General features: G+C 34.8%; 1 long non-coding RNA gene across 1 annotated transcript; it reads right to left on the bottom strand.

Moving 5' to 3' along the window:
* Positions 1 to 936: 936 nt before the first annotated feature.
* LOC131383726 (uncharacterized) lies at positions 937 to 12498 on the bottom strand. Its single transcript, XR_009213965.1, has 3 exons — positions 12482 to 12498; positions 1222 to 1322; positions 937 to 985 (listed from the first exon to the last, which is right to left on the bottom strand). It is a non-coding gene; the product is annotated as an uncharacterized LOC131383726 (long non-coding RNA).
* Positions 12499 to 15285: the final 2787 nt, after the last annotated feature.

The raw sequence follows: 15285 nt of genomic DNA, 5'->3' as shown, positions 1-15285 counted from the left end.
TAAGACTTTTATCACATTAGTAACTTTCTTATGATATTAGAAATTCAATAAAGGACAGAAAAGTCACTGATCCTATAGCTAAATTGCTAATATAATGCAGCACTTACCACTATGACATGAAATATGCATTTTACTCTGATGCTTTAAAGCTTTCAATTTTTCTTTTCTAGTCCTTTCAGGGACCTCTCTTTTGGTGTATTTTTTAACAATAAATATACAACAATGTGTAAAAGTTCACAAATAGTAAAATAGCAGGACATTGATTCTTTTAAAGAGAAGAGCAAGGTCATCTAATAACTAATCATGCTTCTGGGCTTAAATAGCAGAGAATTCATGTAGCCCTAGAATACTTAAAAAGACCAAAAAAATAAATGAGCAAAACTTGGTAAACTAAAGCTTTAACAAGATCATAGTTAAAAGCCAGGAAGTTTTTACCTACTGAAACTCAGATGGTCTGTTTTGAAAAATGATTTAAAGGGTTAGTATCACATAATTAATGTTATGAACACATCACAATCTCCAGTACACATGGGCTTTGCTTATTAGAAAAGTGGGTGTCTAATACAGAAATTCCATAGGGTGTGATAATTATTTCCATTTCTATAAGTAAGCAACATTTTAAGGACATCATCCATGCCAAGGTACACATAAGTGATGTAACCTGTGGCAATAAGCTATACTTTAATTACATATTTTCTGTGATCAAAATCCTCAATAGGTAAGATGTTACATACATTCATTCATACTTTCGCTTATCAAATACCTGTGAAGCACTTACTGTGTACCTTTCATAAGGCACATTTCAAAGTCCTTGGGATACAGTGTTGAACAAGGCAGATAAAAGAAATGAGATATGTGAAATATCATAAATTATTTTAGACAAGTTCTAGGAAATCAGTGTAAAAGCACTGATTGATAGAAAATGATGAGTTTAGAGGCATGGTCAGGGAAGCCTTCTCTGAAATGACGTCATTTCAATGGAGACCTGAAAAATGAAGAGGAACCATTTATAAAGTAGAGGAAAACAGTCAAACAAACAAAAAACTTAAAACTGAAATTATGGTTTTGCTGGTGAGATATAATATATAATGATGTTCAAATATATCTCTATTTTTAAAACAGGTTGAACTCACATGTTTATCAAGAGCTCTTTTTCCTGGATCTTTTCTAATATGATAGTTAATTAAAAAGGCATATTAGTAGTGCCTACAACATAAATACCTAGAGTGAAATGCCAGCAAGAAGCAAGCTGATCAGGGCCACAACACCAGGCATTGGAAACAAAAGGTGCTGCTGAGGTCAAAGCACAGAGCAGAGTGGAACTGAAAGAGAAGAATTGGGTGAAATTAATTTTTTGAAGCTTTTAGGTCCCAGTGTTCTGGTTTTCACCATGAAAACCAGGTAAACTTCTTTCATGGCAGCAGAAGATTGGAGTTTGCGCTCTGGACAGCATGAACTGAAAACAATATGGCTTTGGTAACATAAAGCATGGCTGAGGGTGGACTAACGAATTGTACTATAAAGAATGGCACTAAAAAAAAGTGGATCACGAGGTCAGGAGATCAAGACCATCCTGGCTAACACGGTGAAACCCCATCTCTACTAAAAATACAAAAAATTAACTGGGCGTGGTGGTGTGAGCCTGTAGTCCCAGCTACTCAGGAGGCTGAGGCAGGAGAATGGCGTGAACCTGGGAGGCAGAGCTTGCAGTGAGCTGAGATCACGCCACTGCACTCCAGCCTGGGCGACAGACGGAGACTCTGTCTCAAAAAAATAAATAAATAAAAATAAATAAATAAATAAATATCTACATAAAGAACAGTGAAAAGACAATGTTAAAAAGTAACAAAGCTTTGAAAATATTTAAGAAAAAAATAATGTTTAGTCTGAGTGATATCCATAGAAAACTACTTACCAAGAGTACAACAAAACTTTTTCAGATAAATGTGTTTTTTTTAATTACTCCCATGAAATTTTCCTCAAAAACTAATGGGCAAAGCTTTAAAAATTATGTATTGTGACATTTATAAATATAAAAGTAAAATACACATTAATCTTCCTGATAATTCAGAATAAGGGCAAACATAAATTTATTAATATCTTGTAATATATATATTATACTTTAATAAGTCAAGGACGCATGTTATAACTTCTGGATTGTATTAAACAAATAAGAAGAAAAAAAATTTAAAGTAAATTCAATCCAAAATAATTAGCAAAAGCAGAAACTAAAACATAGGCATAACAATAGCAAACAGTAAATTAATAAATTTAAAATTAAATATAATCAGCAATGAGGTCAAATGAATTAATTGTATGCTTTAGTTAAAATAAAAAGATTGTGGCATTGGAAACAAAAAAATGAAATTCATTTATGTATTCTCTCTCCCTATATATATATGCGGAAAGGTTAAATGTGAAAGAAAAAAGATGTTACATCAACAATAAATGAAAGAAAGCTTGAATGCCATATTCATATTATGCAAGTGGACTTTAAAGTAATAAACACTATTAAAGATTTAGACATTTCAAAATAATAACAATATACCAGAAAGAGGAAACAATTCTAAGGAAGTGTCTAATTTATTCAATAGCCTTAAAGTATATACAACTCAAATTTGAAGATGTATTTATTTGTGGAAAACAAATACTTAAAAATATTCAAAATCTAACAGGAAATAAATTAATATGTATCTCTCATATAAATTTAAGTAAGCATATAAATGATTTAAACAACACAACCATATTGACATATATGAAATATTACACCCAAATCTACAGCATACATATTCTTTTCAAAAACATAGGAAATAGTTACCAAAAATTGATTTTATGCTGAGCCATAAAATCCTTCTGTTTTCTATGAACATAGAGAAATTAAACATTTTAAAATATTAATGTTTTAAAATTTGGGTTTCCATTTCCATTTGGATGTTTGGAAATAATTACTCTCACTTCCTCACCTGGAAAAGAGCTGAAACTATAAGTATCAACAACTCTTCAGAAATACATCAGAGGAGGGAGGTGACAAGGCAAACTGCTGACCCCAAAACTGGAGACACAGAAGAATACAGACATCTCAGCTTAACAGGAACAGAAGCTTCTATAGCTAATAGCTAGTAGGAATGCTTAAATAGTAGTGAATAATTGCTGAAGGTTGAATGTTGGCTAGCTTCAGAGTTAAAACATCAGGGAGAAAGATGCAGATTTAGAGGGTCCCCGTGCTTTTGTGAGTTTTACCTCTAGGAGATTAACCAGGGTCTCTCAACAAAGATCAGAGAAAAATGACATCTTGGTTCTAACAAGAAAAGGTGGGAAAGTGACCACTTTCAAATACGTCCAAAACATTTTATCCTCAAAATGATCCACCCCCAATAAAAATAATTTATCACAGACATAACTGACTTGTGTAAAGGGCAGTTAGTCAGCTCCAGCCATTTTTAGCCTTTTTATCTCACAGAAGAGGAGGGGAGAAAGACTAAAAGCACTCTTGAAGGGCACAGCCCAGGTACTCTTGCACATTAAAAAGAAAAAAAAAAAAGTGGTAATCACAAGACTATAAAGGCTCGTCCTCTCCAATACCTTAAAACCACATCTGCAATACTCCAGTATAATAATAATGGATTAAACGTAAGAAAGTTATGAAACACAGACTCTGTGTGAAGAGGAGTTTCAAAAACAAACAGCAACAACAACAACAACAAAAACAAAGATAAAAACACACACACAAAAAAGACAACATGGGAGACAAAAACAAGAACATTAAGGGAAATTGAAGCCTCTGATACCAGCAGCTGTAGTGAACATTAAACACAGCACAACTCTTAACTAGATAAACAAAAATTCTCACACTGTATTTACCTTTTTTTTTCTTTTTACCCAATACATCACATCTTGCTTTCAATGAAAAACCACAATACATGTAAAAGGCAAGAAAACAACAATCTGAAGAGACAAGTCAAGAATTTAGAATCAGATATGGCAGAAATTTTGGAATTATCAAACAGGGAAATCTAAAGTAACTGGGATTAATCTGCTAAGTAATCTAATGGAGAAAGTCAACAACATGCAAAAATAGATGAGTAATGTGAACGAAAGATGAAAACTCTAACAAATAATCAATAGGAAGTGCTGGAAATTAAAAAAAAATCTGTAGTAGAAATAAAGAATGTTTTTGATGGATTCATCAGTAGACTGGACTCAGCTGAGAAAAGAATTAGTGACTTGAAGATACGTTAGTAGAAACTTTCCAAACTGAAAGGCAAAGTAAAAAATGAATTTAAAAATGCAACAGAATATTCAAGAACCATGGGAATATTACAAAAGTTCTAAAGATGTGTAATGGGTATACAAGAAGAAGAATAAAAAGATAAATGAACATAAGAATTATTTTAAGTAATATTGGCTGATTAAAAAATAATAATAATGACCAACACCAAATTACAGATTTAGGAAGCACAAATCAAAGAAGACAAAGAAAGATAAATCCTAAAAAGTAATCTATATGTAAGAATATCATATTTAAACTGCAGAAATGCAAAGAAAAACTTGAAGTGTACCAAAGATAAAAGCACTTTATCTATAGAAAAATGATAGAGAAAAAAATATCCTACCAATTTAGAGTTTTGTATCCAGCTAAATTATTCTTCAAGTGAAAGAGAAATATTTTCCAAAATGGACAAATACTGAGGAAATTTGTCACTAGTAGACCTGCCTTGCAAAAAAAAATGTTCAAATAATTTTTTTCAGAGGAAAGGAAAATTATATAGATCAGAAACTCATATTTACATAAATTACAGAAGAGTACTAGAGAAGGAATATCAATGTAAAATAAAATCTTTAATTTTTTTATTCCTAATTGACTTAAAATTTTTTTCAAAACAATAATGGCAACAATATATTGGGAGATTATTCCTTTTGGAAAAGTTAAATGAATAAAAGCAATGTTATAAGAGAAGGGAGATAAGAATTGGGAATAATCTGTTATAATGTACCTACGCTATTCATAAAATGATACAGTGTTTTTGTATAACGAATATGGATTAGTTGTAAATGTATATTACAAGCTCTGGGGCACTTGCTAAAAATAAAAAATTAAGGACATACAGTTGATATGCCATGAGAGGAGAGAAAAGGTAGTCATGTAAAATGCTTAATAAAACCAGAGAAGGCAGAGAAAAGTATTTAAAATGACCCCCAAAATAAGTGCAACCAATAGAAAAGTTACAAATATGGTAGACTTTCATTCAAATATATCAATTGTCAAGTGAAATGGAAATGGTCTAAATAACCCACTTGAGAGAGACGAAGAGAGTGGATTAAAAACAACGCCTAACTATATGTTGTCTACAAAAAACTTCTTTAAATATAAAAACAGAGACAGATTACAAGAGAAGGAGAATGATATAGCATGCTAATATTAGTTTTAATAAAAGATATAGTAGCTATATTAATTTCATACAAAATAATCTTCAGAGCAGGAAAAATTATGAGAGCCAAAGAGGTGCATTGAAAGATGATAAAGTGGTCATTCCTCCAAGAAGATATAACAATCCTTAACGTGTACTGGCCTAATAACAAAGTTTCAGACACTGGAGGCAAAAATCAACAGAACTGCAAGGAGAAATAGATGAATCCACACACATATAAGTCTACTGGTACGATTATAGAATAATTGGGCATCTACATGCAAAAGCATGAATCTATGCTGAATCTATGCACAAATCTTATAGCTTTCACAAAAGTTAGTTCAAAATGGATCATAGCCCTAAATTTAAAACATAACCCCCAAATTCCTAGAAGATAACATAGAAAACCTACCATCTACCATCTACTTAGTCTGAAAAGGCAACATTTTGTATGATCCCAAGTTTGTCTTTCACAAACACACACACACACCCACACATGCACACGATAGAAAAAAAAAACAAAACAAAAACTACCACCTACCCAATCTGTAAAGGATACATCTTGTATGATTATATGATTACAACTCTTTGTCATTCTCACAAATAAAAAACTATACATAGAGACAGTAAAAAGATCACCAGTTGCCAGCAGTTACGGGTAGGGGAGCAATACATAGATGAAGTACAGGGGATTTTGAGAGAGGAGAAATAATTCTGTAGGACACCAAATTGTGGATACATTCTAGTACGTATCTGTCAAAACTTTTACTATTTTACAAGGCAAAGAATGAACCATAAGGTAAAATGTGGAATTTAATTAATAAAAAGTTAATTAAAAATGAACCAAAGTTTAAGAAAATCTATGTATTTGGAAATAAAGAAAAAAACTTCCTTAATAATCCACGGTCAAAGAAAAATATCATGATAAAAACTAAAAAGTAATGAATAATAAAAATATTATATATAAAACATATACAAGGAAACTAAACTATGTTTATGAGTAAATTTATTTTAGTGTATATTTTATGGTTTATAAATTAGACAATGAACAGCATATTAAACCAAATAATGTTAAAATAAAGAGTAAAGGTCATATGAGAAAATAATGAAATAGAAAACAACATAACAGTGGGTATCTACAAAGTCCAAAGTTAGTACTTTGATAAGAAAAGAAAAACAGTCTCTACATATATTAAAATTCGGTAATGAGATGATACAATAATGAAATTTATAACTATAAATTTGAAAATTTAATTTCAAGGGACAGATTTCTAGACAAGCACAAGTTACCAAAATCTTAAAGACGATAATTAGAAACATTGATTAATTTTATATCTGTTCAATATAACTGCTTTGACAGCCCTCACTGAAAAATAAAAGCCCAGACAGGTATCTTCATCCTGAATTTTCCTAAAGGCAGAAACAGATCTAGGTGATACTTTGATTTTGTACTTCTAGCCTCCTGAATTGTGAGGGAATAATTTCCTGCTCTTTTAAGCCATCCAATTTGTGGTAATTTGTTACTGCTGCCCTAACAAATCCAGGACTCCACAAATTCTGAGGACATTCTCTGTCTTCATATAGATTGCAGTTACAAAATGTTTACTTTGTGTGTCTGTGTGTCTGTGTGTGTGTGTGATGTTACATTTCAATAAAAAAGAGGGGGAACATCTTAAAAATTGCCAACATAAAAAATATTAGATGAAACCATAGGAGATTATTGTTTTCATAATTTCTGAGTGAGACACAAAATTGAAAAACTTCACTTTAAATGAAGGATAACCTTGATTACATAGTATTTAGAAAATTTACATTTCTCAAATTACCAAGAGTCAAGTCAAAAATTCAACCAGAAAAACATATTTGCAACATATACACACTCCCACCCCTCCCCCACACACCATAAATATTTAATAAAAAATACAAAGCCTTTATATGAATCAGTATGGTAGTAACTAATTATAAAAAATCAGTAATGTCACAATTAACAAACATACAAAAAAGAAAAAGAACTTAAAATATGTGAAAACGTGCTCAATGACATTTATGATTATGTCATGCAAATTAAAATTCTAGGAAAGCGTCATTAATACCTCTTCTATTAATGTCTATGCTGACAATAGGTGGGGGTGAAGTACTCTCATATATTTTAAGCTGGAATGTTAAATAGTCTGAGTTTTATGCAAGATGGCTTGGTAATACCCTTCCAAGTTAAAATAACATATGCTCTTTGAGTCAGCAATTTTACTTCTGTGAATTGTGTCTAATAACTCTGAACTCTGAACTAAACAAGGCCTTTTCCTACCTTGTCACAATGTTATTTGTGCATACATTTCTTTTATTAAAACTTAACATATATGATTTTTTAAATTGAAAATGTTCAAATAACCAAATAAAAGAACTAGGAATAATATATTTCGTAGTAATTATTTTAATTATTTTTCTGGTACTTGCTATTAAATAGTATAAATTAGTAATGTACAAGGAGTCCCATAACACAATGGTTACATGTTCTCATTAAGAGGTTGTTCACATTTTTCTTATCAAAATAGTATAAATATTGCATAAGTTGACATAAGAAGTGTATTTATTTACTCATCAAAGAGCTATTGGTTTTGAAAGAATTTGCATGTTACCACCAATCAATCTCAAATTTACAAGTGTTAAGCGGCTACATTGGAGGCCTCTGTAAAAATACTCCTCAATGCATGGGCATCTGCTCCTGTTCTGTCCTCTCAAAAGAGTAATTTTTCATTTTGGCTGCACGTTAGACACATCTGTGGAGATTTGTTTCTTTTGAACCTAATAGCCTTTATTCCAGCCCAATTAAATCAAAATCTCTTAAGGGGGATCCAGGAAACAGAATTTTTATTTCACGCTTCCTTGTTTATTTCAATGTGTAATAAAGTGTGCGAGTGACAGATCTAAAAACCATTCATGTTTTATACAAACTCTTCTTCCTCTTCAAAAACCACTGATATTCTGAAGGTTAGCATTTTTTTCAACACTCAGTTTTCTTAGAAACAGACTCTGGTGCAATGGTGTAGAACACATTTGCAGAGACAGGTCATTGATTATTTGATTGTGTGTGCGTGTGTTTAAGTCAGTTTTACCCATAGGATAATAGTTACATTTATATTACTGTACTTGAAAGGAACAAAATTATAACAGTGATTTCAGTCCTGGTAATAGTTAAGACTTAGTGGTCTTTCACCCCAAACATGAACATTTACAAGATCCAATTCTTGAAAACATGGTTAGAGTTGAGAAGGAATGGCTGCTCTATCCCGTGTTCATCATGCTCCTGAATAGCTACTAAATTAATGCGGTCAAATATTCAGCCTTCTTTTTCTAATGTTCCGTAGAGGCGGAATAGAATTTGTTTCATTCAACTCAACTTACTCAAGTACTCTCTTGTTGTAATCTTCTAGTCAAGTTCTCCATTCTCACCTTGACTTCAGTTTATAAATAGTTATATGCCATTAGTCCTCCACTGACATGCAAAATGCTCAATTATCTTCTCTGATATCTTCTTTATCATGTTGTCTTCCCAAATTTTGTCTCTGATAAATAACTTAAATTCATATTTTATAGCCTATATCTCATTCCTCTACTTGTCTATCTTATTAATTTCTGATTCTTCTCTGAAGAGAGAACAACAACAGAGGAAGAAAGAGATCAGAAGGAAGAAAGGAGAGAAAGGGAGAGAAAAAGAGAAAGACAGAGACAGAAAGAAGAAAGAAAGAGAGAAAGAGGGAAGGAAGGATTTGGAGGTCTCTACTGAATTTGGAAATATGTAATATCAAGAGGAAGTCGTCACTTAAGAACTGTGATTGTGAAAAGGCAAGTCCTAGCTCTCAATCATTATTAAACATTCTGAAAAATATTTTATACTATCTATAAACTCTTCCCTACAATTCAGAGTTTCCCAATCTAGCCAAGCCCAATATAACTATCAAACAAGCTTCATGTTTATATTCCCCTGGAGATAAAGAGTTGTGGAACAGCTGCCTCACAATGATATCTTTATGACTATCTTTACCAAATTCAAACATAGTCACATGGAGAAGGGAACTCAAACTCCAGGTAATACACAGAATGAATCAATTATGATTCTTCCAGTTGCAAATGACAGACAGACTCAATTTATTACATTTCACATTATTGGCTCTCATAAGCATCAAGTGTTAAAGACAAAGTTGGATACTAAAGTTGGATAATACACTAAAGTAGTAAGGCCAGACTGTAATCTGTAATATACTATTGCAATAATAAAAGAGTCCAGTGTGAGCTGAACTCAACCTTCATTTGTACAGAGGTGACTTCAGATGATTTTAAAGGGAGAATAAGAAAATAGGGAGGTAGATGAACAGCGGCTCTGTAAAGTAAGGGAAGTAAAAATTTATAAAAAGTGGGAAGATGGGGGTGGCCCATGTGAAATTCATCTGGATTTGCTAACTGGTGCTTATTAAACTTTTACCCTTCCAGAAAGGCTGGGAAAAAGGGGCCCTATCAGGTGCTGGCTGGAATAGACAGTTAATTCTTTTGCACCCTTGAGTTCTCTCAGACAGGCACTTTACATTGAACTAGAGTCATCCTCGGGATGCAGCCTTGATCTGTTAAAAACTATGTTAGTGTTTTGTTCAAGTCATTATAGACCAAGGTTGAGGCCTAGTTAAGAGAGGGCTCAGACGAGGCTAGCAAGAGACAGACAATCTTTGTCACAAGTCAGAGAGAACTATCACCCATGGTTAGACCCAGCAGCTCAAATAACAACCATATTTATTGTTCTCTATCTCACAGCAATGATTCCTTGTTTAGCTTCTCTCCTAAGCAAGGTGATTCCTTTTGGTGACTCCTTGAGCACCAAGCTTTTCTCATCACCAGGCTCAGTAACTCCTGTGCAAAAGAGTGTCTGCCTCTCTCTAGTCACTGTGTGGGAGGCAAAATTTTATCTTTACCCTCATGTTTTTCATCCTCTGGGCCTGAGAATTAAATTGACACCAGAAAGATTGTCAGGAGAAAAGCCTACAAATTTATTTAATACAAGTTTTACATGGCCCAGGAGCCATTATAAGAAAATAAAGACCCAAAGACACAGTTAGAATTGAAAATTTATACTGAATTGGTCAAAGAGTAGTAAATTATGAAAATGGAAAAAAGCAAAGGAGCTTAGGCTAGAGTAGTAAACTGGGTAGTGAGATGACTAAGAATATAAGGATTACTTCAATGAGGTTTCTTTTTACTGATTCCCCTTGGCTTCGACTTCTCAACCTTGCTAAGAATGGTACCTTCCTTCTGGTTTAGGAAGGCCATTTTTGTTTCACGAGAAAAGTATATCCTGCTTTTAATAAACAGAAGATGGTCAGAAAGATAGTCTTGTACCTGTCTCACTTCTTGTACTTGCCTTTAAATCAACATAGTAAATATACCAGAGTGGAACATTTTGGGGTGGTATGGTCTTAACTCCTTCATTATTCAAGCAAAATTTCCAAGAAATAGCACAGATTGACAGCCTGAAAAATATCAACCATTTCTGAATTAAAATACTCTGAGTGACGAATGTGATATTCTTGTCGGCAGGATCTATTTCTCATGACTAGCACTGGATCCAGAATTGCAGCCACCCTACCTAAATTATGTGAGCTAAGTGGGTGTAAATATTTATCACAAAGAAAGTTATTCTATTGTCAATAAAAGGGAAAGGGATGCTTGCCAAAAAACAGAATATGCCCAGTAAACTAAAAAAGTACATCTTATTTTTCTTACATACGCCATTCCATAAACAAAGATTGTTTGTAATGTGCAAAAGACCATACATATGAGGCGGTAGTCAGAGGCAGAAGACGACATTGGTTCACATGTGAGAATGGCAAAAATCTTTAATCTTGGCAGTAGGACTCAAATTCAGAGAGGTATAACTAAGCTATGCATCTTTTTTAAAATCATATTTTTATGTATTTAAAAAGCATAAATATAATAAAATATTTTTTCCTAGGCGGTATTCTGCAGTTCCAGAATTCACATTGCTTTTCATTCTTAAACCTGGATTTTGGAGGCTATTAGTCTGTAATCTTAACTAACTGCTTTTCTAGACTGGAAAATAAACATTTATAAATGACTAAGAAATCAAAATCCACATGACATCTGTTGCTCACAGCAAGAACATTACTCATTCACTTTTATTGTTCAAAATCATTTACATCTGACGTAGAGACAATTAACTACACACATAATGAAAAATAATCACATAATTAAATATTCTTCACAGCACCAGAATGCTTTAAAATATTACTGTGGGAAGTTGGTATCCCATTGTGAGGGCAATTTTAACGAAGTAATACAAAAGGTGATTTCAACAGTTTTTTTAATCCCTTTTCAGGTGTGAGAATATGCTTAAGGTTAGGAGAAAACCATGTTTTCTTATTTTCAACTTCAATATTTTAAAAAGTCTCTTCTCCTACTTTTAGAGAATGTATTTGAAAGAAAAAATAGATTATTGTTTAAATTCTAGTGTTACAGTGGATGAAGATAATACATAAATAGTACCGATGGATTATATTAACGTAAATTCTATACTGTTGGCAAGCTTGGTATTCTGCTGAGAGACATTCAAATCTAGCCTACAACTTAGCTCTCAAGACATTTTGGAGGAAGGTTTGAGACTCTTCATGAGGTGTCAAGTAGGAGTGGGGTAGATATTGTGATGGTGTTTCACTTTGGAAGCAACAATTCTAGATGAATAAAAAGCACCTGGCTTAGTTTCTTGCTTGTGGTCAGAATTGTTTTTCAATTTATTTAAAAATTCAGGTCTTGTAAAATCTTTCGATATGGTTACTCCATAATATATTACTGACAACATGACTCTTAACACCACTGTACATTTTAAACCATATTCAACTTGGCACTGAATATGACTAACAACGTTGACTCAACACAATCATCAATTTTAAACTATATTCACCTTGGTCTTCAAATGGAAAACGCAGAAGTCTAGTGAGTTTCAAACTCTCTGCTGAAGTTTGGAAGATACAATTTTCATTGGTCCTCTCTTCTCTGGTCCTTATTCTTACCTAGTAGTGTGTCCCGAATTCGTGGGTTCCTGGTCTCACTGACTTGAAGAAGGAAGCCACGCACCCTCGCGGTGAGTGTTACAGTTCTTAAAAGCGGCGTTTCCAGAGTCTGCTCCTTCTGACGTTTGGATGTGTACGGAGTTTTTTCCTTCTGGTGGGTTCGTGGTCTTGCTACCTCAGCAGTGAAGCTGCAGACCTCTGCGGTGAGTGTTACAGCTCATAAAGGCAGCGTGGACCCAAACAGCGAAAGAACAAAGATTCCACAGTGTTGAAGGGGCCTCGAGCAGGTTGCCACTGCTGGCTCAGGCAGCCTGCTTTTCTTCTCTTATCTGGCCCCACCCACATCCTGCTGATTGGTCCATTTTACAGAGAGCCGATTGGTCTGTTTTACAGAGAGCTGATTGGTCCATTTTGACAGGGTGCTGATTGGTGTGTTTACAGTCCCTGAGCTAGACGCAAAAGTTCTCCAAGTCCCCTCTAGATTAGCTAGATACAGAGTGTCAACTGGTGTATTTACAAACCCTGAGCTAGACACAGAGTGGTGATTGGTGCATTTACAAACCTTGAGCTATATACAGAGTGCCAGTTGGTGCATTCACAATCCCTTAGCTAGACACAAAGATTCTCCAAGTTCCTACCAGACTAACTAGATACAGAGTGCCAGTTGGTGCATTCAGAAACCTTGAGATAGACACAGGGTACTGATTGGTGTGTTTACAAACCTTGAGCTAGATACAGAGTGCTGATTGGTGTATTTACAATCCGTTAGCTAGACATAAAGATTCTCCAAGTCACCACCAGACTCAGGAGCCCAGCTGGCTTCACCCAGTGGATCCTGCACCTGGGCTGTAGGTGGAGCTGCCTGCCAGTCCTGCGCCCTGCGCCTGCACTCCTCAGCCCTTGGGCAGTCAATGGGACTGGGCGCCAGTGGAGCAGGGGGCTGCGCTCATCAGGGAGGCTCCCGCCCGCGCAGGAGCCTGGGGGAGGGGGAGACTCAGGCATGGCAGGCTACAGGTCCCCAGCCATGCCCCGCGGAGAGGCAGCTAAGGCCTGGCGAGAAATCGAGCACAGCAGCTGCTGGCCCAGGTGCTAAGCCCCTCCAGCCGCCCGGCCAGGCGCTCTGAGTTCCGGGCCGCGGCGCCCACGCCCACCCAGAACTTGCGCTGGCCGGCAAGCGCTGCGCGCAGCCGCGGTTCCCGCCTGTGCCTCTCCCTCCACACCTGCATGCAAGCTGAGGGAGCCGGCTCCGGCCTTGGCACCTCAGGAAGGGGCTCCCACACTGCAGGGGCGGGCGTAAGGGCTCCTCAAGCAAGGCCAGAGTTGGCGCCAAGGCCGAGGAGGCGCGGAGAGCGAGTGAGGGCTGCTAGCATGTTGTCACCTCTCAGTAGGACATATTTCTCAGACTTTTAATCACATAATATATTAATATTCTTTGTACCTCCTTCAAAAGCTTTATATTTCAGTTATAGAAGTGTAAACAAATACCACATCGTAATATAAGCCTAAGAAGACTCAAATATAGCTTCTAAAAATCATTAATATTACTAAAATTTTACTTCATAAGGAAAAAATTATATTTTAATTTATCCTTTCCAAATGTTTTATAAAACAAAACACAAGAAAAATCTAAAAGAGTAATATAAATATGAAATATAACACTTCTAAATTATTTATGATTAGTAAAAATACTTATTCATTCCCATGTAAAATTATTAATAGTAAGATATTTTTATTATTAATAATAATATAAATAAGTTTATTTGGAAAATCCTGGCGTTTGCATTTTTGATACAATATTTTATAGCTCTAATATTAATTTTACATCTCTTTTGTAATAATAGTCATAAAGAAAAAATAGAATTACAAAGGTATATAAAACAAACCAAAACAGAGAATGATAATCATGGGCTATGCTCACTCAAAAAATTATAAACATTTTCAAACCCATTCACCAAGAAGACATAGGATTTATATTTGTTTGTTTCTCTGTTTTCATCTGTCAATGGACTTGTAAGCAAAACTTCTTGAGAAATATAAATTGCTTTCTGAAACTTTAAAATTGTTGTCCTAAAAATATGTAATTTTATAGATTCACAAACCATTTTAATTCTTTATTTGAAATGTTATTTGTGTAGATATGGGTTTCCATTATTTGAAAGTCTGCAGATAGAGGATCTTTTACGTTGTTACTTAGAATTGTGTGGAGCAACAGAAACTCTCATTCGTGGTGATATGAATGAAAAATGGTTCAGCCACTTTGGAAGGTAGTTTGCTAGTTTCTTATAAATCTGAACATATTCTTGTCCTTGGTATTCACTCAAATTAGTTGAAAACTCGTTCACAGAAAAAATTTCACATAAATATTTATAGCAACTTTATTCTTAATTGCCAAAACTTAGAAGCAATCAAGATGGCAGCTCTGTGGCTGGGTTGTGTGCCCAAAGCTTCCTCTAGCTGAAATTACTCACCAGTTTATTCTATGAGTCTGAAGTCACAGGGGCAGCTCGGCTCCCACTGCTTTGCTGGACTTTGCCCTTTTAGAGGCTCCTTGTGGTAGCCCTGGCCCCAGAGCAGTTTTCTGACTGGGCCCCAAACTTCTCTGGAGTATTCTTTGACATCCGGGTGGAGGTAGCCAAGCTCCCATGGCTTATACACTCTGTCATAAACACTACCAAAGTTTACTACATATGTCTTTTGGAGAGGTTGCCACCATGGCCCTCATTGCACCTGAGCCCACTAGAGCCTCACCTGAGTCAGCCAAGGAGCAGGGCAATGGAATGTAGAGGTAGAACCTTGAAATCTTT

Source organism: Hylobates moloch, unplaced genomic scaffold (assembly GCF_009828535.3).
Source record: "Hylobates moloch isolate HMO894 unplaced genomic scaffold, HMol_V3 SCAFFOLD_6, whole genome shotgun sequence".
Classification (NCBI taxonomy): Eukaryota; Metazoa; Chordata; class Mammalia; order Primates; family Hylobatidae; genus Hylobates; species Hylobates moloch.
Note: the sequence above shows the minus strand (reverse complement) of the source record. Positions and strands in the feature narration are given on the sequence as shown.